The following is a 27,931-nucleotide window of genomic DNA, read 5'->3' on the forward strand; positions in this document are numbered from 1 at the left end:
AGCATAATAGAAACATCGCCACCCGACCCCACCCCCATCCATCTTCCCTCCCTCCACCCCCCCTTTCTTTTTTCTTTCTTTCTTTTTTCTTCTCCCCCTAATGCCTCAACAAATGAAACGGATTTGTAAAAATGTTACATGGGGGAAAAAAATACGAGGCATTACACTTACTTCTGTAAAACAAGAAAATCCTTAATAAAATATTTATTTAAAAAAAAATAGTCCGGCCCCCACAAGGTATGAGGAACAGTGGACTGGCCCCCTGCTGAAAAAGTTTTACTGCCCTCCTGTAAACTCTCCATAACAGCTACAGTGGTACCTCGGGTTAAGTACTTAATTCGTTCCGGAGGTCCGTTCTTAACCTAAAACTGTTCTTAACCTGAAGCACCACTTTAGCTAATGGGGCCTGCTGCTGCTGCTGCGCCGCCGGAGCACGATTTCTGTTCTCATCCTGAAGCAAAGTTCTTAACCTGAAGCGCTATTTCTGGGTTAGCGGAGACTGTAACCTGAAGCGTATGTAACCCGAGGTACCACTGTTCTGTATTGGCCCGAATATAAGCCGCACCTTTGAAATTTAAGGCGGGGGGAGACAATGCCTAAATATAAGCCACTCCCTTGAAATTCTGCAGGCACTCACACCCGTTCCGTTTTACTGTATGTCTGTTTCAGCAGCAATATCGTAAAAGCCAATTTTTTTGTAAGCGGATTTAAGCCACACTTTAACTTTTCACGGTCAGAATTTGGGGGGGGGGGGTGTGAGGCTTATATTCAGGCCAATATGGTTTACAAGGATATTCCAACGTCCAGGAATTCCCTTGCCAGTTGCAAGTACAACTCTCCAGAGTCGAAACTGAGCAGCGGCGTCCTTTCCGTGAGGAGACGGGCCTAGCTGCTCTGTTGGAGCTGGCAAGGAGACACGTTCTTCCTAACAGCACCCATTAACGCCTGCAAAATCGTGCGCTGCCAGAGTCATCAGGACATGCAATTAATGATGGCAAAAACTGCACTGCCTGGCCCCTAAAACTGTCACTCAGAGGTCTTGCAATTGCCAGCTGGTGGTAGCTCTCATAAACACAGCTCCTGTTTTGAGTAAATCAAGGCAGCAATAAACGTTGGTGATTACAGGCAATGGAGCTGGGATGCATTAATCCATGGCAAGCTGGGCCCAGAAAGGATGGGAAAGAGGCAAGCCTTATTTTTTTTGCATTGTTTTCTGGCTCTTGCCTTCCTCTTTTTATCGCAAACTCCCTGTGATCCTCGGATGAAAGGCAGTATAGAAATTTAATGGATAACAACAACAGGGCTGATTCTGCCTCTCTCTTTTTGCAATGTTTTAAGTTGAGAGGCTCTCCTACAATCTCTGGGTTCCGTAAAGGGGTAAGAATTTAGGCAAAACCCATAATACCTGGCTCTAGTAAATGGGGCGTTTAATCAATGGCTATAGCAAAATACAGGGACACAGGTTGCGCTGTGGGTTAAACCACAGAGCCTAGGACTTGCCGATCAGAAGGTCGCAGTTCGAATCCCCACGACGGGGTGAGCTCCCACTGTTTCCCAGCTCCTGCCAAACTAGCAGTTTGAAAGCACGTCAAAGTGCAAGTAGATAAATAGGTACCACTCCGGCAGGAAGGTAAATGATGTTTCTGTGCGCTGCTCTGGCTCGCCAGAAGTGGCTTAGTCATGCTGGCCACATGACCCGGAAGCTGTACGCCGGCTCCCTCGGCCAATAAAGCAAGATAAGCGCCACAACCCCAGAGTCAGTCATGACTAGACCTGATGGTTAGGGTCCCTTTACCTTTATAGCAAAATACAGGCTGGACTTGTTCTCCTGACCAGGGAAACGCCGGGAGATGGGCCATTATAAAACAAAGGCAAAGTCATTAACCCATCAAAAAAGCCATCAACAAGGCAGAAGACTCTTCCAGAAATATAGGGGGGAGACCCTGCCCTGAGCTCCGGGTAATTAGCAAAAGACAATCCCAGAGTTGAAGCTCATATGTGTTTCGGGTCTCTTGGAATCAGAGGCTGCAGGAATGGGAGGAACAGAACCCTCTTGGGATGTGAACGCTTTGTGCTCTCTCCATCCAGACGCAGGTCGCATATATGTGTCAATAAGCCACGTATCATTGTCCCAGAAAGGAACAGAGACTCCAGTAAGCATGTCAGCAACCCCTGGAATCCACACCACTCGAAGGGATTGGGGTGGCGTGTAACTGCAACTTAATAAAAGCAGCTAACCAAAGAAGTACAGACTAGTGAAAGTAGCCTTCTACTTTTTCCTGGACCTTTTAAATCATGGGTAGGCAAACAAAGGCCCGGGGGCCGGATCCGGCCCAATCACCTTCTCAATCCAGCCCATGGACGGTCTGGGAATCAACGTGTTTTTCCATGAGTATAATGTGTCTTTTTATTTAAAATGCATCTCTGGGTGATTTGTGGGGCATAGGAATTCATCCCCCCCCCCCAAATATAGACTATTAGAAGCCATCTAAATCCAGACTTTTAGAAGACATCTGAAGGCAGCCCTGTTTAGGGAAGCTTTTAATGTTTAATAGAGTATTGTATGTTAATATTTTGTTGGAAGCCACACAGAGTGGCTGGGGAAACCCAGCCAGATGGGCGGGGTATAAATAAATTATTATTATTATTATTATTATTATTATTATTATTATTATTATTAATTACTGCTACTACTACTACATGAGTAGAATGTGTGCTTTTATTTAAAATGCATCTCTAGGTTATTTGTGGGGCATAGGAATTCATTCATTTCCCCCCAAAAAATATAGTCCGGCCCAACACAAGGTTTGAAGGACAGTGGACCGGCCCCCTGCTGAAAAAGTTTGCTGACCCCTGTTTTAAATAAAATTAAATGGCGGGAATGTCCACTTGCAGGGGAGTTTAGGTCCAAAGTGTTTCTTGAAATTATTATCATCATTATTTATTGAATTTATATCTCACCTATTCTTCCAAGGAGCTAAAGGCAGTATACATGGTTCTCCCTCTCCCCATTTAATCCCCACAACAACTATGTGAGGGGCAGTGACTGGACCAAGCTCACCCAATGAGCTTCTTGGCCAAGTGGGGATTCGAACCCTGGTCTCCCAGGTTCCTAGTCTGACACTCTAACCACTGCACCACACTGGCTCTCATATAGAGAACATGTTCAAGTTACACCTCAGTTGTTGCTATTGTCTTTATTCAAAGACATGCATGTGAATTTCAAGGAACTCTTTATTGCTTTCTTACTTACCTCGAATGACTGTCCAATGTACAGAAATGGAAAACGTGAAAGGACTCAAATTTATCATTGTCGTGTAGAATATGGCTATCTCTGAGAAAATGACACAGCGGTTAAGAGGCTTACAAGGAAATGAATTGTTACAGATCTTGCATACAGTTTGGTGGAACTTGATTACATATGTCAATAGCGATAATCTACAACATCAATTACATTCCATATCTCTAGAGGTCTAGAATACTTAAATTACCCTCAACTTCTTGTGCTTTGATTTTTGTTCTGCACTGCTACTTTTGGAGTGTGTCCCTTGATTCTTCCTATTGTCCGCTGATATCTCATGTTCCATTTTTGCATTCTTTCATTGAGTTGTTCATCTAAACCTTTTTTTTAAAAAAAGCATGGCCGTCAATGCCCCTTCCCTCAAAAAACTCTACGATTCTATCATCTCCTACCTGGGCAGTACCCTAGAAAAACAAAACACAGTAAAAGAAAAAAGCAGAGCTTTCGACAGGCAAATCCTACAGCTGACATTGCCCCCGGTCTTAGCTGATGGCATGTTCCTATTACCTTCCCACTTCGCAGCTGTTTCATATCACGGCTTACAAAACTCGAAAGGATGAGTGTTGCTCCATCAATGATACATATTGTGGTGAATTATTAAAGTGTACAGGAGGCGCTGAAACCTTCTTATGAGATGTCAGCCTCATTAGCTACCTTGCAGGACTTGGCGGCTGCATTCAGCACCGTAACATATACAGGAAGCCAATAGGATTCCACTTGCTGTATATCAGGCACGTCCAACAGGTAGATTGTGATCTATCGGTAGATCACTTGATGTCTGTGGTAAATCACTGATAGATCACTGGCTCCCCCCCCCAAACAAGTTCAACAACTTTGGCTCCCCTAAAAAAAGTTCAACAGTGTTGGCCTGTACCCCCAAAAAGGGGGTAGATCACTGCCAGTTTTTAACTCTATGAGGTAGATCACAGTCTCTTGGGAGTTGGCCACCCCTGCCGTATAATAATAATAATAATAATAATAATAATAATAATAATAATAATAATTTATTTATACCCTGCCCTCCCCAGCCAGAGCCAGGCTCAGGGCAGCTAACACCAATAAAAATACAGTAAAACATAGAGGGGGGGACAAACAAACAAACAAGCAAAACAAAACAAAAAACAAAACCAGTTTATTAAAATACGGGTTAAAATACAATTTAAAATGCAGCCTCATTTTAATAGTAGCCGCCTGGTTTTCCTTGGTCAGCCCTATGTGCCCCTTATGACAATTGATGGGATTTCAGGTGTCCTGGATCAGGACTGCAGCAGAATCATTGTGGGAATGTTGTGGATAGTAGGAGAGGCTATATTGATTAAATATTATCCTTCCTAACTCAAGCTAGTGAGTCATGCAGCAAAGTTCATTCCCTTCTGTATTGCAGAAAGCTAGTTGGCAGATTCGTTCGAATCTCTTTAGTTAAGCAATCTAATCTGGCTTGCCCAGATTGGCTTGATATTGGTAACTCCCCTTTTTATTCCCTCTTAAAAAGAATAAAGACACAACAGTCTTCTCTTAAAAGTAATAAGAAGTTTACTTACATTCAGTTCACAGTATGATCCTTGAAGGCAGGCTTTAAGCTCGTAGTTACAGAAGATGGGGATTCATCCCATGTGCTTCTGGCAGAGAGCCAGCAGACAGCATCAGATGCATCAGGAGCAGTGGCCAAAATGGGAGAGAGAAAGATGGCTGCGTGACTGGCCCCTTTGTTGTTGTTGTTTAGTCATTTAGTCATGTCCGACTAAACGTGACCCCCTGGATCAGAGCACGCCAGGCACTCCTGTCTTCCACTGCCTCCTGCAGTTTGGTCAGACTCATGTTTGTAGCTTTGAGAACACTATCCAACCATCTCGTCCTCTGTCGTCCCTTTCTCCTTGTGCCCTCAATCTTTTCCAGCATCAGGGTCTTTTCCAGGGAGTCTTCTCTTCTCATGAGGTGGCCAAAGGATTGGAGCCTCAGCTTCACAATCTGTCCTTCCAGAGAGCACATCAAAGTGTAAGTAGATAAATAGGTACCACTCCGGCGGGAAGGTAAACGGCATTTCCGAGCGCTGCTCTGGTTTCGCCAGAAGTGGCTTAGTCATGCTGGAAACATGACCTGGAAAAACTGTGGACAAACATCAGCTTCCTTGGCTAGTAAAGCGAGATGAGTGCTACAACCCCAGAGTCGTTCATGACTGGTCTTGACTGTCAGGGGTCCTTTACCTTTTTAAAAACTCTTACCACCCATAACAAACTACAGCTCCCAGAATCCTTTGGGGGAAGCCGTGACTGTTTAAAGTGCTATCGTAGTGCTTTAAACGTACACTGCCAACGTGGCTCCAGTCCTGCTTTACAGTGGTACCTCGGGTTAAGTACTTAATTCATTCCGGAGGTCCGTTCTTATCCTGGAACTGTTCTTAACCTGAAGCACCACTTTAGCTAATGGGGCCTCCCGCTGCCACCATGCCGTGGAGCATGATTTCTGTTCTCATCCTAAAGCAAAGTCCTTAACCCGAGGTACTATTTCTGGGTTAGCGGAGTCTGTAACCTGAAGCGTCTGTAACCTGAAGCATCTGTAACTCGAGGTACCACTGTATTAGTCATTCCCCGGTGTTTCCCCGATGTGTGAGCAGTCCAGCACAGATTCACCGCTAACACACTATTATTGTGCCATGACAGGTTGCAGAATGCTTCCACCTGCACATACAAAGCACCAGTCTGGAGGCACCCTTGGTGTAGAATAAACCTTTGACATGGGGATAAGTGCTTGCAGGATTGCAATGGGGATATGGGGATGGGTTAAGTGCTGCACGGGACCACAGCGACAGGCTAAGGAAGAGCAATCGCTCTGCAGCAGTAAAGACCCTCCCAGAGAAAGGAGAATAATTTCCATCTGTTTCTGTCTCTCCATCTGAGCTGCTTTCTCTGTCTCTTCATCGCAGCACAATTGCCTCTGCTTTATCACAGAGGATTTCCCCAGAGTTCTTTTTTTTAAAAAGACACAAAAGAGGAGCCCACTTCACAGGGGAAGCTCTTCCAAGTGGGCACTTATCAGCTTGGAGCAGCGAAACGCTGAGGACACTTCTCTCATTAGTCTGACAAAAGGCTCTCATTTCCTCCAGCCTTTACCCTAGGTAACAATTTCCCTTGGCCAATTTTGCAGGCACAGCCATGAAGTTCAAACCACAGCATCAAAAGGCACAATTCAGGTGCCTCTTGGTCCTCAAAGAGAGGCTTGGGAGAATCCTTGAGAGCCGCTACAGAACAGGCATCAACAAGGGGCATTTGAGTCGTCTTCTTCTTTGGCGATGCCTCGTAGCTGAGTCAGATTGTCTTCCATAAACACGGTTTTAACAATGAGTCTGTAAGTGACTGTGGAGGCTAATTCTGGATCCACACGTCCTTCCACAGTGGGGACATTGGTTTCCGGATAGGAGTTGATCAAGGTGTGGATTTGCCAAGCGTGCCTTCCTCTTAGCATGTTTCTCCCTTGTGTCCTGAGTTTGAGTGTCTTCAAAGCCCATGATACCTTTGGTAAAGGCTGTTCTACAATTGGAGCGCTCGCAGGCCAGTGTTTCCCAGTTGTTGGTGTTTATACTACATTTTTTAAGATTTGCCTTGAGGCAGTCTTTAAACCTCTTGTTGACCATGAGCATTACGCTTTCCATTTCTAAGTTCAGAATAGAGTAGTTGCTTTGGAAGACGATAATCAGGCATCCACACAACATGACCAGTCCAACGAAGTTGATGTTGAAGAATCATGGCTTTGACTCTGGTGATCTTTGCTTCTTCCGATACTCTGGTATTAGTTTGCCTGTCTTCCCAAGTGATGTGTAAAATTAGGGTACCACTTGTCAAAAGGCCACTCTCCCCTCACTTTGAAAGAAAGCTGTTGATTCAGGTTTGTTCCTCTGCTTTGAAAGTTTCAGGATGGCTGAATAACACACTGGCTGTGAATTAGCTACTAGGCTAAGCACAAGGTGCTCATGTACAAAACCCTATTCAGATTGGGACCAGGATACATAAAAGACTGTCTTATCACCAGAGGCATACTTGGCTCCCACACACCGTTGGCAAGGAACTGTGTCACATCCTCCAAAGCTGGGAGAGAGCATGGACCAGAAACTCACAAAGTTTGCTTTTTGTCACCTTTCATGCTCTGCCACTTTCTCTGCAGTCATCAGAGTTGGGTCTGCTCTGCTCCACCTCTGCCTCTGTCGGTCCATCTGCTACCACCACTAATGTACCTGTTCAGGTGGCTGCATTTTCTCATGATGTACCAAACTGATATAACTCCAGATTAGACTGACTCACGAGACATGGCTAGTGGGAGCCATGAGATCCAGCCCTGATTGTTTAGTCCCTCCAAAGCAGAGCTGAATGTCCCGGCTGTGGAATTATAGTAGCAGGATGAGCAATTCCCATCTTTTAACTTGGATAGCCCCCTTAGTATCAATCCTTTGGGAGCCAAATTCATGCCTGCCACCTGCCACATGACAGGAGCTCCAGAACTAGCTTTCAGCAGTTGTGCTTCAGATGTGGGAAAGGAACTAAAGCTAGCTCCCCTCAGTTACAGAACACCTGCTCTGCATGCAGAAGGCCCCAGATCCAATTCTTAGAATCTCTAGGTAGGAATGGGAGAAATCCCCAACCTGAATCCCTGAGAAGCCACTGCCACTCAGTGTAGACTGTGTGAATGTTCAGGGTGGCAGGAGAGGCTATATTGTTTATTAATATCCTTCCTAACTTGCGCTAGCAAGTTCCTTTACTTAGCAAAGTTTACATTCCCCTTTTTACACAGCATAGCAGATAGCTGGTTGCAGGCTCGTGTGAGCTTCTCACTATTATACAATTCAGTCTGTCTCAGATTGAATTGTACGTTCCTGATAAATTCCCTTGAATCCCTCTTAAAAAGAATAAAGATGCCACAATCTTATTTAAAGTCAATAAAAAGAAGTTTACTCACATCAGTTCACAGTTGGATCCCTGAAGGCAGACTTAGTTACAAATATGTACATGTGGATCTACCCCATATGGGGGAATAATCGCAGTGCCTCTGCTAGCTGAGAGCTAGCAGGGCAGTCCTAGCTAAAAGCTGGTCAAACGAAGAAGGAAGTAAAAAAGAGAGAGAGAGGTACTGCATGACTTGTCCTTTTGTTACCTGGACAGGTGAGGTCACGCCCACCTCCTATCACATGCAAAACGAAGGATGCCTCAGCCAGGAGGAACAGGAACAGGAAATTTCGACTGGCTGGACCAAACATTCCCTCGCATGTCTTCTCTAGCATTGCAAGGAATGTTGTACTTGACTGCTCTCGGTGAATTATATCCCACATAGACAATAGTAAGCTAGATAGACCAATGATCTGGCTCAGTGCAAGGCAGCTTTCTGTGTTCCTATGAAGGCAAAGGCCTTAGCAAACTGGCAGAACATCTCTTTTCAACCCCAGACAGCTCCAGATACAGTTAGGAGAAACCTTGGTCCAAAATCCTGGAGAGCCACTGCCAGTCAGTGTAGACTTTACTGAGCTGGATGCATCACTGGACTCAATATAAAGTGTTAGAATTCCTGCTCCATGGTTGCAGTCATGGGATTGTTGTCTATCACATGACAGTGTATGTTTTGACTCCACAGAGTGGGAAGTGACAGAGACAGGATGTTTGTGTTACTGTGTTCCGTGAAGTGGGACTATTGTCCTTTGTTCTTTTTCTCTTTGCTGGCTGATGCTAGAGAGAGAGGGAGCCATGTTGCAGTGCTCATTGTGTGTTTATATGTAAATAAAGTAGATTAGCCAAAATGCTGAGTTGCTGAGGTCTGTTACGCATGATGCGCAAACTCTGCGGATCCCTAAGTGTGCCGGTGTCGGTTGGCATCGGTCGCTGTGATGTTTGGGCAGAAGAAAGCTTTTGAAGCTCCCAAACGATTGACCAGGAGGGAGGGAACATGCCAGCCGGGCATGTGTCTCTGCCAGGGTCCTACTCAAGTGTAGGATGAGCTCCTGACATAAAGCGGCACATCTTATTTAAACTGTACTGTAAATATGAAAAGAGACAAAGTATTCTCTATTTTTTTTCCCTTGGTTATATGTATTTTCTTTTTCTTTTGTATTTTATTTTGTTGTAAATATGTATGTTTTCTAATTTGTACTTAATAAAAATTAAAAATTTTAAAAAACAAAAACTGTACTGGTACCATGAGCAGCAAGGGTTTCAAGCAAGTGAGGTCTCCTTCCCTGTATCTCTTTTGAACCCTTGCTATTTTCCAATATCCATAAGTGCTTTCACTCGCTCTGCTTATCTCCTGCTCTTTCCATCTGCCTGATAATTAGGTCAGGAGCTGACGAGTTTTGCTCATCTTTCATCTCAATTAGTTCCACTTAGCTGAATGCTATTAATCCTGGCTTTCTCTCCCTGGCCTCCCATTCCATTCCACCACCCCCAAGCAGTCCCTCAGATATGCAGTCCCGTTGGAAAATGTTTTTCCTTTAAAAAAATCGCCATACCTGGAGAAAAGGCATAAGAGGAGTCCTATCCGATTCTCAGGTCTCTGCAGAGGAAACTAAACATGGTCCCCTCAGGTAACCTCATTCCGTTTTCGCTTGGCGCCACACGCTGGCCAATAAATAAACTACACCCTTCAGTTAGTTCTTTTCACCTAAACTTACTAAACCACTGAGCCTCTTGGGCTCACCGATGGGAAAATCAGTGGTTCGAATCCCCACGACAGGGTGAGCTCCTGTTGCTCTGTCCCAGCTCCTGCCAACCTAGCAGTTTGAAAGCACACCAGTGCGAGTAGATAAATAGGTACCACCGCAGCAGAAAGGTAAACGGTGTTTCTGTGCGCTCTGGTTTCTGTCACAGTGTCTCATTGCGCCAGAAGAGGTTTAGTCATGCTGGCCACAGGACCCGGAAAGCTGTCTGTGGAAAAATGCTGGCTCTCTCAGCCTGGAAGCGAGATGAGCACCAAAACTCCATAGTCACCTTTGACTGGACTTAACGATCCAAGGGTCCTTTACCTTTTACTCTACCCAGGTGTAAATTGAGAGTCACCTGCATTGAGGGGTATAGGACTTGGAAAATACCTTGAAATGGATCAATCTCTGACTATCCTTGGGTTCAATTAGTCTTCCTTTTGAAGGAAAGCTAATTGCTTTGTTGTTGTTGTTGTTTAGTCGTTTAGTCGTGTCTGACTCTTCGTGACCCCATGGACCAGAGCACGCCAGGCACTCCTGTCTTCCACTGCCTCCCGCAGTTTGGTCAAACTCATGCTGGTAGCTTCGAGAACACTGTCCAACCATCTCGTCCTCTGTTGTCCCCTTCTCCTTGTGCCCTCCATCTTTCCCAACATCAGGGTCTTTTCCAGGGAGTCTTCTCTTCTCATGAGGTGGCCAAAGTATTGGAGCCTCAGCTTCAGGATCTGTCCTTCCAGTGAGCATTCAGGGCTGATTTCCTTCAGAATTGGAGAGGTTTGATCTTCTTGCAGTCCATGGGACTCTCAAGAGTCTCCTCCAGCACCAGAATTCAAAAGAATCATAGAATCATAGAATCATAGAATCATAGAGTTGGAAGAGACCACAAGGGCCATCGAGTCCAACCCCCTGCCAAGCAGGAAACACCATCAGAGCACTCCTGACATATGGTTGTCAAGCCTCTGCTTAAAGACCTCCAAAGAAGGAGACTCCACCACACTCCTTGGCAGCAAATTCCACTGTCGAACAGCTCTTACTGTCAGGAAGTTCTTCCTAATGTTTAGGTGGAATCTTCTTTCTTGTAGTTTGGATCCATTGCTCCGTGTCCGCTTCTCTGGAGCAGCAGAAAACAACCTTTCTCCCTCCTCTATGTGACATCCTTTTATATATTTGAACATGGCTATCATATCACCCCTTAACCTCCTCTTCTCCAGGCTAAACATGCCCAGCTCCCTTAGCCGTTCCTCATAAGGCATCGTTTCCAGGCCTTTGACCATTTTGGTTGCCCTCCTCTGGACACGTTCCAGTTTGTCAGTGTCCTTCTTGAACTGTGGTGCCCAGAACTGGACACAGTACTCCAGGTGAGGTCTGACCAGAGCAGAATACAGTGGCACTATTACTTCCCTTGATCTAGATGCTATACTCCTATTGATGCAGCCCAGAATTGAATTAGCTTTTTTAGCTGCCGCGTCACACTGTTGGCTCATGTCAAGTTTGTGGTCAACCAAGACTCCTAGATCCTTTTCACATGTACTGCTCTCAAGCCAGGTGTCACCCATCTTGTATTTGTGCCTCTCATTTTTTTTGCCCAAGTGCAATACTTTACATTTCTCCCTGTTAAAATTCATCTTGTTTGTTTTGGCCCAGTTCTCTAATCTGTCAAGGTCGTTTTGAAGTGTGATCCTGTCCTCTGGGGTGTTAGCCACCCCTCCCAGTTTGGTGTCATCTGCAAATTTGATCAGGATGCCCTTGAGTCCATCATCCAAGTCGTTGATAAAGCATCCATTCTTTGGCGATCAGCCTGCTTTATGGTCCAGCTCTCACTTCCATACATCACTACTGGGAAAACCATAGCTTGAACTATACGGACCTTTGTCAGCAAGGTGATGTCTCTGCTTTTTAAGATGCAGTCTAGGTTTGTCATTGCTTTCCTCCCAAGAAGAAGGCGTCTTTTAATTTCGTGACTGCTGTCACCATCTGCAGTGATCATGGAGTCCAAGAAAGTAAAATCTCTCACTGCCTCCATTTCTTCCCCTTCTATTTGCCAGGAGGTGATGGGACCGGTGGCCATGATCTTTGTTTTTTGATGCTGAACTTCAGACCAACAGTTGCTTTATGATGATTTTTTTCCATTTATTTTTTTTAAACCTAACCTTACAGCATCTCCTTTCCCCCCCAAAAAAACCAATTAGTGCAATTATATTGTCTAGTAGCACTTTAGAGACCAACTAAGTTTGTTCTTGGTATAAGCTTTCATGTGCATGCACACTTCTTCAGATATCTTCAGGTATCTTCAGGTATCTGAAGAAGTGTGCATGTACACAAAAGCTTATACCAAGAAAAAAGTTAGTTGGTCTCTAAGCTGCTACTAGACAATTTTATTTTTATTTTTATTTTATTTAGACTGTGTCAGACCAACACGGCTACCTACCTGAATCCACAATTATATTGACAGCCTACAATTAGAGCACAAGCCAAGTGCTATAGAAGGAGGAGATGTCCCATTAGTCAACAGCAGCCTGAACTGATGTCAAGCCTTACACCAATTTCCACGCACAGATACATGCTGTAGAAACAAAGGCAAACGTTTAGGACAATGTTTCAGCAAAAAGCATTCATCTGATCTAAATCAATGCTAATTGTCCTTTAATTTATGGGTGGGAGTATTCAGAGCTATCTCATTCGTTCCAACAGCCGTGGCAAATGGATTTCAAGCTGTACCCATTTTACAGATGGGAATCACAGAGTCTCCTCCCAACGGCAGCCAGGGAATCCATGGCAGGGAACTAAGTATGGGCGATCCCATCAATTTTGTTTTTACAAGCTCAGGTCCAGTTAGCAACATTTTCACATCAGTCTGCCATTTTTAAAATAAATAAAAAGTCCTCAGGAAAATGCACAAGCATTATAATATGCATTCCCCCAACATACACATTTTCATTCAGTTTGCATCTAATATACACACTTGTACAAACAATGTCCACTAATGTATGCAAATTTTTAGCCCACTTTCTCTGAACATTTGCAATTTTGTGCATATTTTTGGGTTGCAGAACTGCGTCACAAAACGAGGAGACGTGATCATTTGAAGGACAGCTGCATTTTCGGTTTGCATGTTTGTTTTAGGAATTGTGAATTAGGCTCACACTAAAATGTTCAAACCAGATTTCTCCTACACTCCTACAGACAAACACACAGACACACACCCTAGCAACATTTTGTCGCTTCCCACAGCAGTACTTTATTTCCAGCTTTCAAACATCCGAGCACCAAGGAAACTGGGCCATTTTTGAGAAGATAAAAATCAGGACAACGCTGTCAGAATCAATACTTTCGCATTCTGGTTCCTGCCAAGGCAGCAGATGGACTTTATTTGGCAAGGAAACCATCATTTCCCTCCAATATGCATTATAGCACCGCAGGCTATCTGGACTTGAATCATGAACTGTGCTGGGGGAATGAGCTAATGAATTCCATTTTGCAAACCCGCACTGATATCTGGGAACTACTCCTGGAGAATTTCAATACCCGGGCTTCCGTTTTCTTTGTGACTCTGACACTAGCCAAGAACAGAGCAAAAGTAATAGCCCAAGCACATACATTGCTGTTGGACTTGAATGCAGGTATTCTCGTATTCTCAGCATTTGTTCTTTGACGCTTCTTGATAGCTGACTAGATAGTACCGAACAATTGGCAGCATGCAGCAGTGTTTTAGGATTTTAGCAGGCAACATGCAACAGTGTTAGGCATTTGACATGCAATAGTGTCTAGAATCCGACAGCTAAACTTGTACTTAAAGCTAAAGGGACCCCTGACCATTAGGTCAAGTCGTGGTCGACTCTGGGGTTGCGGCACTCATCTCGCTTTATTGGCTGAGGGAGCCGGCGTACAGCTTCCAGGTCATGTGGCCAGCATGACTAACCCGCTTCTGGCGAGCCAGAGCAGCGCACGGAAACGCCGTTTACCTTCCTGCCGGAGTGGTACCTATTTATCTACTTGCACTTCGAAGTGCATTCGAACTGCTAGGTTAGCAGGAGCAGGGACCGAGCAACGGGGGCTCACCCCGTCACGGGGATTCAAACCGTCGACCTTCTGATCGGCAAGTCCTAGGCTCTGTGATTTAACCCACAGCGCCACCCGTGTCCCTAACTTGTACTTAGGAATGAATAAAAAGCACATTACAAAAGCTGTCAACTCTCTGTGATTTCAAACAAGGGTCTCCCCCAGGTCCATACCACCACAATTCCAGACGGTTGGTTGTTCAAGCCCACCCAGGGACAGCTGTGGGCAAAATATTCCTGCATTGCATGATGGACTTTCTGGAGCTGGCCGACCTGACTGGAAGAATCCGCGAACAGAAAGAGGAGGAGCACCAAGAAGAACGGAAGAAATTTAAGGACTATTTAGTTAAATATGCTAAGGTAACATAAGTAGAACTATCTGTAAGTACCAAATTGGCCTAGGAGTTAAATATGTTAAATTGTATAACATTATGGATAGAGGATAGAGATGGTGGGGCAGTGTTCTCGAAGGTACAAACATCAGTTTGACCAAACTGCGGGAGGCAGTGGAAGACAGGAGTGCCTGGCGTGCTCTGGTCCATGGGGTCACGAAGAGTCAGACACGACTAAACGACTAAACAACAACAAGATCAAGACTAGCACTTTGAATTGTGCCTGGGGACTAAGTGATATCCAGTGCAGTTGGGCCAGGATCGGAGTAAGACATGGGTAGGCAAACTAAGGCCCAGGAGCTGGATCCGGCCCAATCGCCTTCTAAATCCGGCCCGCGGACGGTCCGGGAATCAGCATATTTTTACATGAGTTGAATGTGTCCTTTTATTTAAAATGCATCTCTGGGTGATTTGTGGGGCCCGCCTGGTGTTTTTCCATGAGCAGACTGTGTGTTTTTATTTAAAATGCATCTCTGGGTTATTTGTGGAGCATAGGATTCATTCATTTCCCCCCCCCAATACAGTCCAGCCCCCCCACAAGGTCTGAGGGACATTGGACCGGCCCCCTGCTGAAAAAGTTTGCTGACCCCTGGTGTAAGATGTTCAAACGGCCTTGGTCCAGTATACCTGAAGGAGCGTCTCCACCCCCATCGTTCTACCCAGACACTGAGGTCCAGCACAGAGGGCCTTCTGGTGGTTCCCTCGCAGCGAGAAGCCAAGTTACAGGGAGCCAGGTAGAGGGCCTTCTCGGTAGTGGCGCCCGTCCTGTGGAACGCTCTCCCACCAGATGTCAAAGAGAACAACAACTACCAGACTTTTAGAAGACATCTGAAGGCAGCCCTCTTTAGGGAAGCTTTTAAGGTTTAACAGACTATTGTATTTTAATATTTTGCTGGAAGCCGCCCAGAGTGGCTGGGGTATAAATAAATTATTATTATTATTATTATTATTATTATTATTATTATTAAACTATAACAGTATGGGGAAGGTGACTGCCAAACATCAATGGGCAGTGAGTTCCAGAGATGCCACATTGAGAGATGGATTCCGCGAGAGTGCAGAACAAACTCCTTTTGGCATAACATGTAGCTTTGCTCTTTGCAAAACCGTTTGTCAGGGAAAACCTGCGATGGCAGAATGAAGATCCTTCCGTCTTCTTTTCTGACAGAGAAAGAGAAGGGGGGGAAAACCAACCCAGTACTTTAAGAGAGATTCTCATATGGACCAGAAATGCCTGTTTCGGCATGCCTAGAAAAATGAAAAATGGGTTCCTCTTTCGGATGGATGGATTTCTTCTGCCTGCTGTAGTCATTACATATTTGAGGAAGGAGAAAGAGGCCTCCCCCTCCAATAAGAATGATGAAGATTAGGTTTTGAGAGACAATGTCGTCCATCTTCCTCATCAAATTCCACAGGGTTCAATGTTTTCCACTGTCAACTTTTATTTTTGTATCTGTTTCCGCCCCCCCCCCCCCACCCAGAATCCTTGGAAATTTGCTACAGTGCAGCCAACAGGATTTCTGCCCTCATTCCAGATCAACGGCTTCTGCTTTAAATGTTCGTTTGGCGGCAACCCTTGAATAATTCAGCGCCAAAAAAAAGGTTGCTCAAAGGCCTCCTTCCTTGCAAGATTGTTTTCATTTTTTACATCAAGGACCCAATTCAGGGCAGCATGTAAGCTGCCCAGCCGGGTGAATCAAATAGTTTATGATCTTTTTTTTTTTTTAATAATAATTTTTATTGATTTTAACATATAAATTATAGAATGCACCACGAAACTTATCACTTATACAATCTTTTTAGACTTCCATCAGCACCTCTGATAATCCACCACTTCTTATACATTTCTTAACTTTATATTGCCTTTAAGTCTCTTAACAAATTATCCTTTCCCTTATCTATTTTTGCAATACTTCCAATAATACTCCTCACAGAACTTCTTGCAAACCAACAAACGTCGTCTGGTCTTCACAAATACTTTTCAAATAGGCCGTAAATTTACTCCAGTCTTCCGTGAATTTCTGGTCCCGCCGGTTTAGAATTCTTCCTGTTAATTGATCTAATTCTGCATAGTCCATTAACTTCATCCTTCATTCTTCAGTCGTCGGTAGTTCTTCTTGCTTCCATTTTTGGGCTAATAATATTCTTCCTGCTGTTATTGCCAAATAGTTTATGATCAGATGTATCCTCCCCTTGCTAGAACCCAGGTTGGGTTACTATATTATCAGTTTAAAATCAGGTACAGGGAAGGGGCAGAGAAAGAGAGGGATGGGAAAATGGAATGGAGAGTCTGGAATCCTAAACAGGGAGGCCTTCACCCTGCAACATTTTGTTGCAGATACCTCTCATTAGAGGTGCCTTGAAATTTAATCAATGGGCATGTTGCTCTTATTAATTTTATTGGTTGTAAGCCACTTTTGGACGCAGGTGGCGCTGTGGGTTAAACCACAGAGCCTAGGACTTGCCAATCAGAAGGTCGGTAGTTCGAATCCCCGCGATGGGGTGAGCTCCCATTGCTCGGTCCCTGCTCCTGCCAACCTAGCAGTTCGAAAGCACCTCAAAGTGCAAGTAGATAAATAGGTACCGCTCCAGCGGGAAGGTAAACAGCATTTCTGTGCGCTGCTCTGGTTCACCATGACCCGGAAGCTGACCACATGACCCGGAAGCTGTACGCCAGCTCCCTTGACCTATAGAGCAAGATGAGCGCTGCAACCCCAGAGTCGGTCACAACTGGACCTAATGGTCAGGGGTCCCTTTACCTTTACCTTTAAGCCACTTTTAGGGTGCCACCGACTGGTGGAAAAGCAGAATAGTCATCATCATTTGACACCTAGTGTGAAGAAGAAGACGAAGAGATTGGATTTGATATCCCGCTTTATCACTACCCGAAGGAGTCTCAAAGCGGCTAACAATCTCCTTTCCCTTCCTCCCCCACAACAAACACTCTGTGAGGTGAGTGAGGCTGAGAGACTTCAGAGAAGTGTGACTAGCCCAAGGTCACCCAGCAGCTGCAGGTGGAGGAGCGGAGACGCGAACCCGGTTCCCCAGATTACAAATCTACTGCTCTTAACCACTACACCACACTGGCTCTGTGTGTCAGGAGATGGCTAGTTTAGAACTCTGACCTGCTTCTTTTCTATGTTCAGGGAATTCTTTCCTATAGAGGTGCAACACCAGCTGCTATTTTCCTATCAGACACATTTGATGATGAGAACAAAGGTTTTGCAACCCCTCACCATTTTTTTCCTGCCATCTGCAAATTTGTGTGTGCAAACCCTTTCCTTCTGCTTCTAAGAATATCCATCTGTCAAACTGGTAAGACAAATTCCAAATTACATCGGGGCATGTGATATATGGCTCATAAACAGTGATGGATGGCAGCTTGCATCCTTCCCTCCACGGAGGTTATCAGATCAGTTCATGCTCAGATATTCTGCTTCTTGGCTTTTACCTTTTCGTCTTTTGACTGCTGAATTATGCAAAAGGGCATTGGCTGCAATTTGCTTTGTGTATTTCAGATTTTCTTTTACAGCCACAGGCATTGTGAAAACCCCCATTTGTGTGTTACACATCACAAAATTACTGCCACCCTTCTCAGCCACTATAAGGAAAACTAAGTACATGCAGTGTTGCAGTGATGGGGGAATTTGGGTGGACCTTGGCTCCGGGGCTTTCTTCAGACCAAGTCGCAGATATCATCTGCCCCAGGGTAATTGGAAGGTCCTCTTAGAGTTAGTATTAAGAAAGGCAGAAAACATGGAAGATAATCACGAAATGGCTGGCTACGTCTCTCCTTTTCTTTGATGGAGTTCCTGCCTCACAGTAGCAGTTTAAATGTTGCACTTCTTTGTGAGATTGTTCCACATTTCTAATGAAAAGCTAAGGTCTGCATTTTAGCTGGCTGAAGAGCTTTCGTTAAAGGATTTTGCAGGCTGAATCTGTGCAGTCAGATGGAAACACTGCTCAATGCAAAGGAGCTTATTGTGCTGTTCCTAATAAATTGGGTACTTTGCTATATCAGAGGTGGGGAATTGGATCCAGCCGGTGGGTCATATGGTTAATTCAACCACTCCATGTAGGTCAATGGTGGAAGTGTGTGGGACTGCGCAAGGGACTTTGACTGTTGGGCAGTACAACCCATGTATCAATCATTAGATGTCCTAATAATGCCAGGTGATTGGCTGGTGACTTGTCTCACCCACCTGTCAAAGTTCATAGAATTGTAGAGTTGTAAAGGACCCAAGGGGAATCTCATCCAACCCCTTGCAATGCAGGAATCTCAGCTAAAGCATGTGGGATGTGAAACACAAGAGGCGTCAAGTACAACATTCCTAGAGTGAACATGTTTACACATGGGGAGGAATGTTTGTCCAGCCAGCAGGTCAACTTCCTGTTTCCTTCTGGGCTGGGACAGACTTTTCCTCTGCATGTGACTAGAGGTGGGTGTGGCCTCACCTGTGCAGGTAAGGACAAAAGCACAAGGCAGGGCAGCCATCTCTCTCTGTTTGACTACATGCATCAAAAAAGCAACATCTGCTTAGCCAAAGATGCTCTCTTGGCCTCCAGCCAAGAGAGGACAAAGGGACTGTCTCTTTATGGGATAGTTTCCATGTGTATGTCACTTTTCTAAGCTTAGCCTGCCTTCTGGAATCTGACTGTGAACAGAATGTGAGTAAACTCTTTTTATACTTTTATAGAAGACTGTGTTGTGTCTTATCTTTTATGAGGGAATAAGGGGGAAATACCAGAACAGTTATTATAGAGGCTTCAGCGAGCCTGAGCAAACGCATCCACTGCAAGTTTAAAAACGGGAATGTTACTCTGCTAAATTGTGAACTTGTTACCACAATTTGGAAAGGCTATAATCAAACAATATAGCCTCTCCTGCATCCCTGAACATTCCCACAAAGCACCCATGACAGATGACCACCCAACCTCTGCTTAAAAATCTCCAAGGAAGTAGAGTCCACCACCTCCCAAGGGAGTCCATTCCACAGTCGAACAGCTCTTACTGTCAGAAAGTTTTCCTGACCTTGAGTCAGAATCTCCTTTCTTGTAACTTGAAGCGATTGGTTTGAGTCCTGCCCTCTGGAGCAGGAGAAAACAGGCTTGCTCCACCTTCAATGTAACAGTCCTTTAGATATTTGAAGATGGCTATCATATCTCCTCTCAGTCTCCTCTTTTCCAGGCTAAACATACCCAGCTCCCTCAACCATTCCTCATCAGGCTTGGTTTCCAGACCCTGGATCATCTTGGTCACCTCCCTCTGCACACGTTTCAGCTTGTCAACATCCTTCCTAAATTGTGGTGCCCAGAATTGGACACAGTACTCCAGGTGTGGTCTCAACAAGGCAGAATGGAAAGGGCCTATGACTTCTCTTGATCGGGACACGAGGCTTCTGTCAGGGACAGGGACAGGGAAGGATCTGGTCCTGTGGGCCAAAATGCTCCTCTTTCAACAGGAGATGCCAGGAACCGAACCCAGAACCTTCTGGGCTCTGCCTCTGAGCTGCAGACTCTCCTTGCATTTGAGCAACTCGCCGTCTTGTTTTGTCTGTTCTCCCTCTGTGTATCGTAGATTCAGAAATCCAGAGTCAGAAGCCTCTGGCAAGCCTCCAGCCCGTATCCATTGTGAGAGATGCTCAGCTGTGAGATTAAAGTCATTTGTCAATTGGCTACTGCAGATAAGGGAGGTATCTGTTCGGAAATCCCAGGAAAAGCCTGTGACATTTCTCCAGCGGCATCTGCGCCTTGCATTGGGGGCTGTGCGCGACACTGCAGATTGTTTAAGAGACAAGCTGCGTTCATTCTTGGTATTTACAACATTTATCATCTTAAAAAGCAGAGACATCACCTTGCCAACAAAGGTCTGTATAGTTCAAGCTATGGTTTTCCCAGTAGTGATGTATGGAAGTGAGAGCTGGACCATAAAGAAGGCTGATCACCGAAGAATTGATGTTGTTTTTAATTACAGTGCTGGAGGAGATTCTTGAGAGTCCCATGGACTGCAAGCAGATCAAATCTATCCATTCTTAAGGAAATCAGCCCTGAGTGCTCACTGGAAGGACAGATCCTGAAGCTGAGGCTCCAATACTTTGGCCACCTCATGAGAAGAGAAGACTCCCTGGAAAAGACCCTGATGTTGGGAAAGATGGAGGGCACAAGGAGAAGGAGATGACAGAGGACAAGATGGTTGGACAGTGTTCTTGAAGCTACCAGCATGAGTTTGACCAAACTGCGGGAGGCAGTGGAAGACAGGAGTGCCTGGCTGCTCTGGTCCATGGGGTCATGAAGAGTCGGACATGACTAAACGACTAAACAACAACAACACAACATTTCTCAGCATCACTTTTGCCATTTTAAGAGGGCATACTGGCTCCACGTTTTGAGGAGTCCCTCCACACTTCATGCAGAATGAGGAGGCCGAATTCTGGACCACACCACTTCAAGCTAGACTCATAGAATTGTAGCGTTGGATGGGACCCCAAGGGTTATCTAGTCCAACCCCCTGCAATGCAGGAATATATATTTTTTCCAAATTCTTTAATTAGTTTTTCAAATTTATAACAAACATAGAAGAAAAACATTACAGTAAAAAACAAACAAACAAACATTTATCCTAATTGTTAAAATCCCAATTTTGTTATCATTGTTAGGTGACTTCCTCAAATCCCCCTAGCTGAGTTTCCATATAACTCATTGTAGCAGTTTTCCAATACTACTTTCAAATAAAATTAACTTAGTCAATTAACATCTTTCTTTCTTTTCAACCTAGACAGCATCTTAAAAAACAGAGACATCACCTTGCCAACAAAGGTCCGTATAGTTAAAGCTATGGTTTTCCCAGTAGTGATGTATGGAAGTGAGAGCTGGACCATAAAGAAGGCTGATCGCCGAAGAACGGATGCTTTTGAATTCTGGTGCTGGAGGAGACTCTTGAGAGTCCCATGAACTGCAAGAAGATCAAACCTCTCCATTCTGAAGGAAATCAGCCCTGAGTGCTCACTGGAAGGACAGATCCTGAAGCTGAGGCTCCAATACTTTGTACACCTCAGGAGAAGAGAAGACTCCCTGGAAAAGACCCTGATGTTGGGAAAGATGGAGGGCACAAGGAGAAGGGGATGACAGAGGGCAAGATGGTGGGACAGTCTTCTCGAAGCTACCAGCATGAGTTTGACCAAACTGTGGGAGGCAGTGGAAGACAGGAGTGCCTGGCATGCTCTGGTCCAGGGGGTCACAAAGAGTCGGACACGACTAAACGACTAAACAACAGCAACATCTTCTAACACTCGCCCTCTTCAGATGTGCACAAGCTCTAGAGTTAGGAGAAAACATTCCTCTATCCGCTTTCTCCCCACCAAGACTAATTCTAGGCATGCCCCTCTCACTCAGCTTGCAAACCGCAGCAGTGCCCAACAGGCACCTTCTGATATTCGTAGCCTAGAAGCCTAACTAAATTTACGGTATATTATTGTTATTAAAAATAGGGACGCGCGTGGCGCTGTGGGTTAAACCACAGAGCCTTGCTGATCAGAACGTCGGTGGTTCAAATCCCCGCGACGGGATGAGCTCCCATTGTTCAGCTCCTGCCAACCTAGCAGTACGAAAGCACGTCAAAGTGCAAGTAGATAAACAGGTACTGCTCCAGTGGGAAGGTAAACGGCGTTTCCGTGCGCTGCTCTGGTTCGCCAGAAGCGGCTTAGTCATGTTGGCCACATGACCCGGAAGCTGTACGCCGGCTCCCTCGGCCAGTAAAGCAAGATGAGCGCCGCAACCCCAGAGTCGGCCACGACTGGACCTAATGGTCAGAGGTCCTTTACCTTTACTTATTGTTATTAAATAACAGGGTCATCTGCCAACATAGAAAGTGAGTTTCAAATATCATAAATGGAGAGAGAGAGAGACCCAGGCTTGACAAAAAAAACCTGCCATGCCAGTTAAGATTGGGTGTGTGTGAATTTTATTAAATTCTAGAGCACAGACTTTTAATATGTTCTGCACAGCTGGGAAGAATGGGGGGAGAACTCGGCTTTTTCAGCTAATGAAAATAGAATTTGTCTCAAGAGCCCTAGAAGAAAGCAATATTACTTTTGAGGCCCATGGGGTGTACATTGCTTTTTTTAATCTTTCCCCAGACGTAAACGAAATCTTTTTCTACCCTCAGTCTCTCTCTTACACACACTCTCTCTTTTTAAAAGAGAACTTCTGAGACACAAGATCTACCCACCGTGGAAAAATGGCAGATGAAAGTTATAGACTATATGGGACTGGCAGAAATGACCGGCAGAATCCGAGACCAGGGAAAAGAGACGGCGGAAGAAGATTGGAAGAAATTTAAGGACTATCTTAGGAAACATTGTAAAATTATTGAAGGCTAGAACGATGTCGATTCAGAAATTAAGTGGTTAAAAGCTGTAATGATTATGTGATTAAGAAAAGAAAGGTTAAAAATTATACAGAAATTAGGGGAAGGATTTGCTGAATTGACTTAATTAGAGAATGGAATACAGAAAGGGGAGGTATGAGGAGGTCGGGAAAGTAAGTTTTATGAATATAAGGGATTGAAATTATACTTGTTGTTGTATGTGTTCTGTTTGGTTTGTATGTATTTTTATTGTTCTTGTTTTTTGTTCTGTTTTTTCTATTTTATATAAATTCCTAAAACCTTAATAAATATATTATAAAAAATAAAAAATAAAAAAAAAATAAAAGAGAACTTCTGTAACAGAATTTAGAGATAAATGGAGCTGGTTGAAACAGGATGGAGGTCAGCATGGGTTGCCAACATTTTCACTGGCCCTGCTCCTGTGCCTTTGCTAGCATCCTAGGGAGCTGGGAGTAGTTGAACACCATCCATTAACATCAGGAGACTATTCCCTGAGAGTGCATTCTTTCCAAGGCTGCATACAGACCAAGCATTTAAAGCACATTTAACCCCCCCCCCCAAGAATCATAGCTGTCAACTTACAGATTTGAAAATAAGGGACCAGCAGCCTCAAAAATAAGGGATCAGCAGCCATAATGAGGGGTTTTGCTTAGCTTATACAGAAATCAGGCCCTAATGGAGCCATGCTGCTTTTGCTGCAACTGTGTTTTGCAGGGAGTTGGACTAGATGATCCTAAGGGTCTACAACTCTGACCAAAGAAGATTGGCAGACAAAACTGATGAACGACATCGAGATGGCAAAGCTTAAAGGCAGAATTAGAAAACAGGAAGAGGACCTCTTTAATAAAGAATGGGGAAAGTTTATAATTTAGTTGAAAAGCTATTGTAAAGAGTTACATACATTGGTAGAATTGACAGAAAACTTGTAGTAAAAATTTGAACTATGGATGGACAAATGATTTATAAAAGCAGAGTTATGAAAGGGATGCAGAGGGGGAAATCACTGCATTAAGATGCTGCACTGGTTGGAGGGGATGCTAAGCAGCACGTCGGGGCTGCCGTCATCCTGGCGCGAGGAGTTCCATCGGCCCTTCCCCGCCTGAGGGGGGGGAGGGAGAGAGACTCTCTCCTACGCTGCCCGTGAGCCCGGCATGAGGCGGTTGTGGCACCGTGACGGCTGCTGAAGCGCCGCCCTTCTGCGTCCCTCCCCATCCCCTCCACTTCATCCTCCCGGCAGAAGTCTCACAAGAGAGGGGCTGTCTGCCCGCCCGCCGCCACCCGTCTCCTCACGACATGCCTCTGAGGGGGAAACAGAGACGGAGGGAGAGACGGAGACGCGGCAGCTCATGCATGCGCTCTCTCTTGCAGTGGCGTAGCATGGGTTGTCAGCACCCGGGGCAAGGCAAGTAATTTGCGCCCCCTAAGCCGTGGATTTGCGCCCCCTAACCCTAACCCCCAGATGTTGCGCCCGGTGCGGCCGGCCCCCCCTGCACCCCCCACGCTACGCCACTGCTCTCTTGTGGCGGAGAACCCCGACCCGCTGCTCCCCTCCCAAGCCGGGCGAGCATGAAACCCAGGAAATTTAAGGGACATCATCAATAAGGGACAGCAGCGGGACATAGCACTGGGATAAGGGAGTTTCCCGCCAAATAAGGGACGGTTGACAGCTATGCCAAGAATCCTGGCAGATGTAGTTTGCTAAGGGTGCTGGGAATTGCATCTGCAGTTCCCAGGTTTCTTGGTGGGGGGGTGCTTTAAATTTATGATTTGTGTGCAGCCTTGATCTCTAGCCAGCTCCATTAGGCCACATCCGTACTACATATTTAAAGCACTACGAGACCACACTAACAGTCATAGCTTGCCCCAAAGAATCATGGGAATTGTAGTTTGTTAACAGCGCTGTGAATTGTTTGGACACACACACACACCCAATTTTGTTACAGCTGGGGCAGATGAAGGTGTCCGGTTGTACTGCTGCAGCTGCAACCAGGCCTTCTCGGTGGTGGCACCCGCCCTGTGGAACGCCCTCCCATCAGATGTCAAGGAAATAAACAACTATCTGACTTTAGAAGACATCTGAAGGCAGCCCTATTTAGGGAAGTTTTAATGTTTGATGTTCTATTGTGCTTTTAATTCTGTTCGGAGCAGCTCAGAGTGGCTGGGGAAACCCAACCAGATGGGTGAGGTATAAATAACTAAATTTCTTCTTCTTCTTCTTCTTCTTCTTCTTCTTCTTCTTCTTCTGCTTCTGCTTCTGCTTCTGCTTCTGCTTCTGCTTCTGGCGTTTCTTCTCTCTGTGCCTCCTCCTCTGGCAACTGTCTATCTCCAGACACTGCAAGGAAATGTCTGCAAGGAATTCATTTATTAATCAATAAAAATTTATACACCGCTTAATCGGGACCTGCTAGGGACAGGTGGGTAATAAATGTAACAGGCATCATCAGCAAGCATCATCATCGCCATCCTCATATTAATAGCAGAAAGACAAAGCAGAGATCAGCTGGGTAATTCTCCATCCCTTCTCTGCCCTACCTTGCCCGTGTGTTGATGGTCGGTGTATCACTGCCCTCTGCTGCCCAAGATGACATTATGCAGAAAAGAGTTTCCCCAGTTTCTTTTGCACCAAGACGTTTATTTTAATCACATGTCACTGCTGGAGAGCTAGCGGGCAAGGAGAGTGGCGTCCCTGCCTTTTAGCCCATGCTTGTGGACAGGGTGGATAAAAAGCAATGATTTAAAAATATATATATATATAAAAAACATTTTTTTATTGAAATTGGATTTTTTTTTATTTAAATCGGCTTTTTTATTTAAATTGGATTTTTAACATAAAATGCTTTTGGAGGGAAAATCTTTCTAAAGATTGTTTTCTATTTCAGTTACTTTATAGTCCAAAGGCTATTCATCAGGAAATAAGGATTTAAGTTTTTCATGCGTGCTAAAACTCAGTCTAAGGTATCGTTTAACCACATCAGTTAACAAACATGGATACTATAATGGATGCTATAATGTTATTGTTTTAGTTAAATAAATTGTTTAAATTGTTATTAAGAAAATGGTTGTTTTTTCTCCTTCCAATAAAGTACAGCAGAAAAGTTGTCCTAATATAAACGGCTAACTTATTAAACCTCACAATAATTTCATAATTATCTATTTCTAATAGTAGAACCAAATCAGTCATTTTTGATATAACGGTAAAAACTACTCTGAAAATTTGTTGTTCCAAAAATGAAACCTTCGCCTGGTTGTAAATATTAGGATTATTCCGGCAAGAATTAGTCTTTCTGTAAAAAAGAAAGAAAGAAAGAAAAATTTAAATCAAGTCATACTGACTAGTGATTTAAATTATGATTTAAATAAATTTAATTTAAATCAAATCCACCCTGTTAGTGGGTGGCACTGGAATGCACAGAATTCCTACAGACGCCAGGTCTTTAACCGGTGGGTTAGAGCCCGCCAGCGTGTCACGGCCTGATCCCCAAAGGCGGGTTGCAAGAGGAGCACTTTCCCTTATGAAAAAAGGCATCCCCAGATGCCTGTTTGGGTTAAAGAAGAAGAAGAAGAAGAAGAAGAGTTTGGATTTGATATCCCGCCTTTCACTCCCCTTCAGGAGTCTCAAAGCGGCTAACATTCTCCTTTCCCTTCCTCCCCCACAACAAACACTCTGTGAGGTGAGTGAGGCTGAGAGACTTCAGAGAAGTGTGACTGGCCCAAGCTCACCCAGCAGCTGCATGTGGAGGAGCGGAGACACGAACCCGGTTCCCCAGATTACGAGACTACCGCTCTTAACCACTACACCACACTGGCTCTCTTAAAAGTGGGTCCTGGGTGGAGTTCACTGAAATAGCATTATTATATCATTCTGTGGCCTCCCAAGCTCTTTCCTCAGTAGCCAGTAACTAATAATAATAATAATAATAATAATAATAATAATAATAATAATATTTATACCCCGCCCTCTCCCCGGCCAGAGCCGGGCTCAGGGCGGCTAACACTAGTAAAATTACAATAAAAAATAATAGGGGGGGGGGCAATTTAAAATACAGGTTAAAATACAATTGAAAATGCAGCCACATTTTAAAAGTAGCCCATAGATCAAGGGGAGGGAAACATAAGGGTCAGACCGAGTCCAAAACCAAAGGCGAGGCGGAACAGCTCTGTCTTGCAGGCCCTGCGGAAAGATATCAAGTCCCGCAGGGCCCTAATCTCTTGTGACAGAGCGTTCCACCAAGGCGGGGCCAGTACTGAAAAGGCCCTGGCCCTAGTTGAGACCAATCTAACCACCTTGCGACTTGGGACCTCCAAAATGTTGTCATTTGTGGACCTTAAGGTCCTCCGCGGGGCATACCAGGAGAGGCGGTCCCATAGGTACATGGGTCCTAAGCCGCATAGGGCTTTAAAGGTCAAAACCAGCACCTTAAACCTGACCCTGTGCTCCACCGGGAGCCAGTGCAGCTGGTAAAGCACTGGATGAATGTGATCCCGCGGCAAGGACCCCGTAAGGAGCCTCGCCGCGGCATTCTGCACCCGCTGGAGTTTCTGGGTCAGCTTCAAGGGCAGCCCCACGTAGAGCTAGTTACAATAACCAAGCCTGGAGGTGACCGTCGCATGGATCACTGTGGCCAGATCAGGGCGAGAAAGGTAAGGGACCAACTGCTTAATGTGCCTTTTAATTTCAAATCGGTGCAGCGTGCTTCAAAATTTCCAACCGTCCTCAGAAATGTTTTAATCTCCCCATTTCCCTCTGCGTGTGGCGCTCCACTTCTGACGGTTGGAACACGCCCAGGTCGCTTTTATCCACAACTTCAAAAGGGAAAGCTGCTCCTAATTGCTTCCTCTGCTGACATCAACCGGTGTCCCTGTTTCACAAGCTCAAACAAGAGAAGCGACAGGAGTGTTGTACATACAGATATCTGGAAGAACAAACCATTGAACGCATCCAGGCCTTGCTTTCTTTTTTGGAGCGACGGGAGGTGCAGGACCAAGAGGGAAACAGATCGAACGCACGAAGGGATTTGGAGCAATTCATTCAGGATCTAATAAAGGAAAACTGGGGAGCGACTGTAGCTTAGTGGCAAAACGCATGCTTTGTGTGGGAATGTTCAGGGAGGCAGGAGAGGG

At 45.0% G+C, this 27,931-nt stretch overlaps 1 long non-coding RNA gene across 1 annotated transcript; it reads right to left on the reverse strand.

The window, feature by feature from the left end:
* Positions 1-3,216: 3,216 nt before the first annotated feature.
* On the reverse strand, positions 3,217-4,883 carry LOC310746383. The gene is made up of 2 exons (XR_014540692.1): positions 4,843-4,883; positions 3,217-3,615 (listed from the first exon to the last, which is right to left on the reverse strand). It is a non-coding gene; the product is annotated as an uncharacterized lncRNA (long non-coding RNA).
* Between the last annotated feature and the right edge of the window lie 23,048 nt (positions 4,884-27,931).

This window comes from Podarcis filfolensis, assembly GCF_964270895.1.
Source record: "Podarcis filfolensis genome assembly, chromosome: 12".
Classification (NCBI taxonomy): domain Eukaryota; kingdom Metazoa; phylum Chordata; class Lepidosauria; order Squamata; family Lacertidae; genus Podarcis; species Podarcis filfolensis.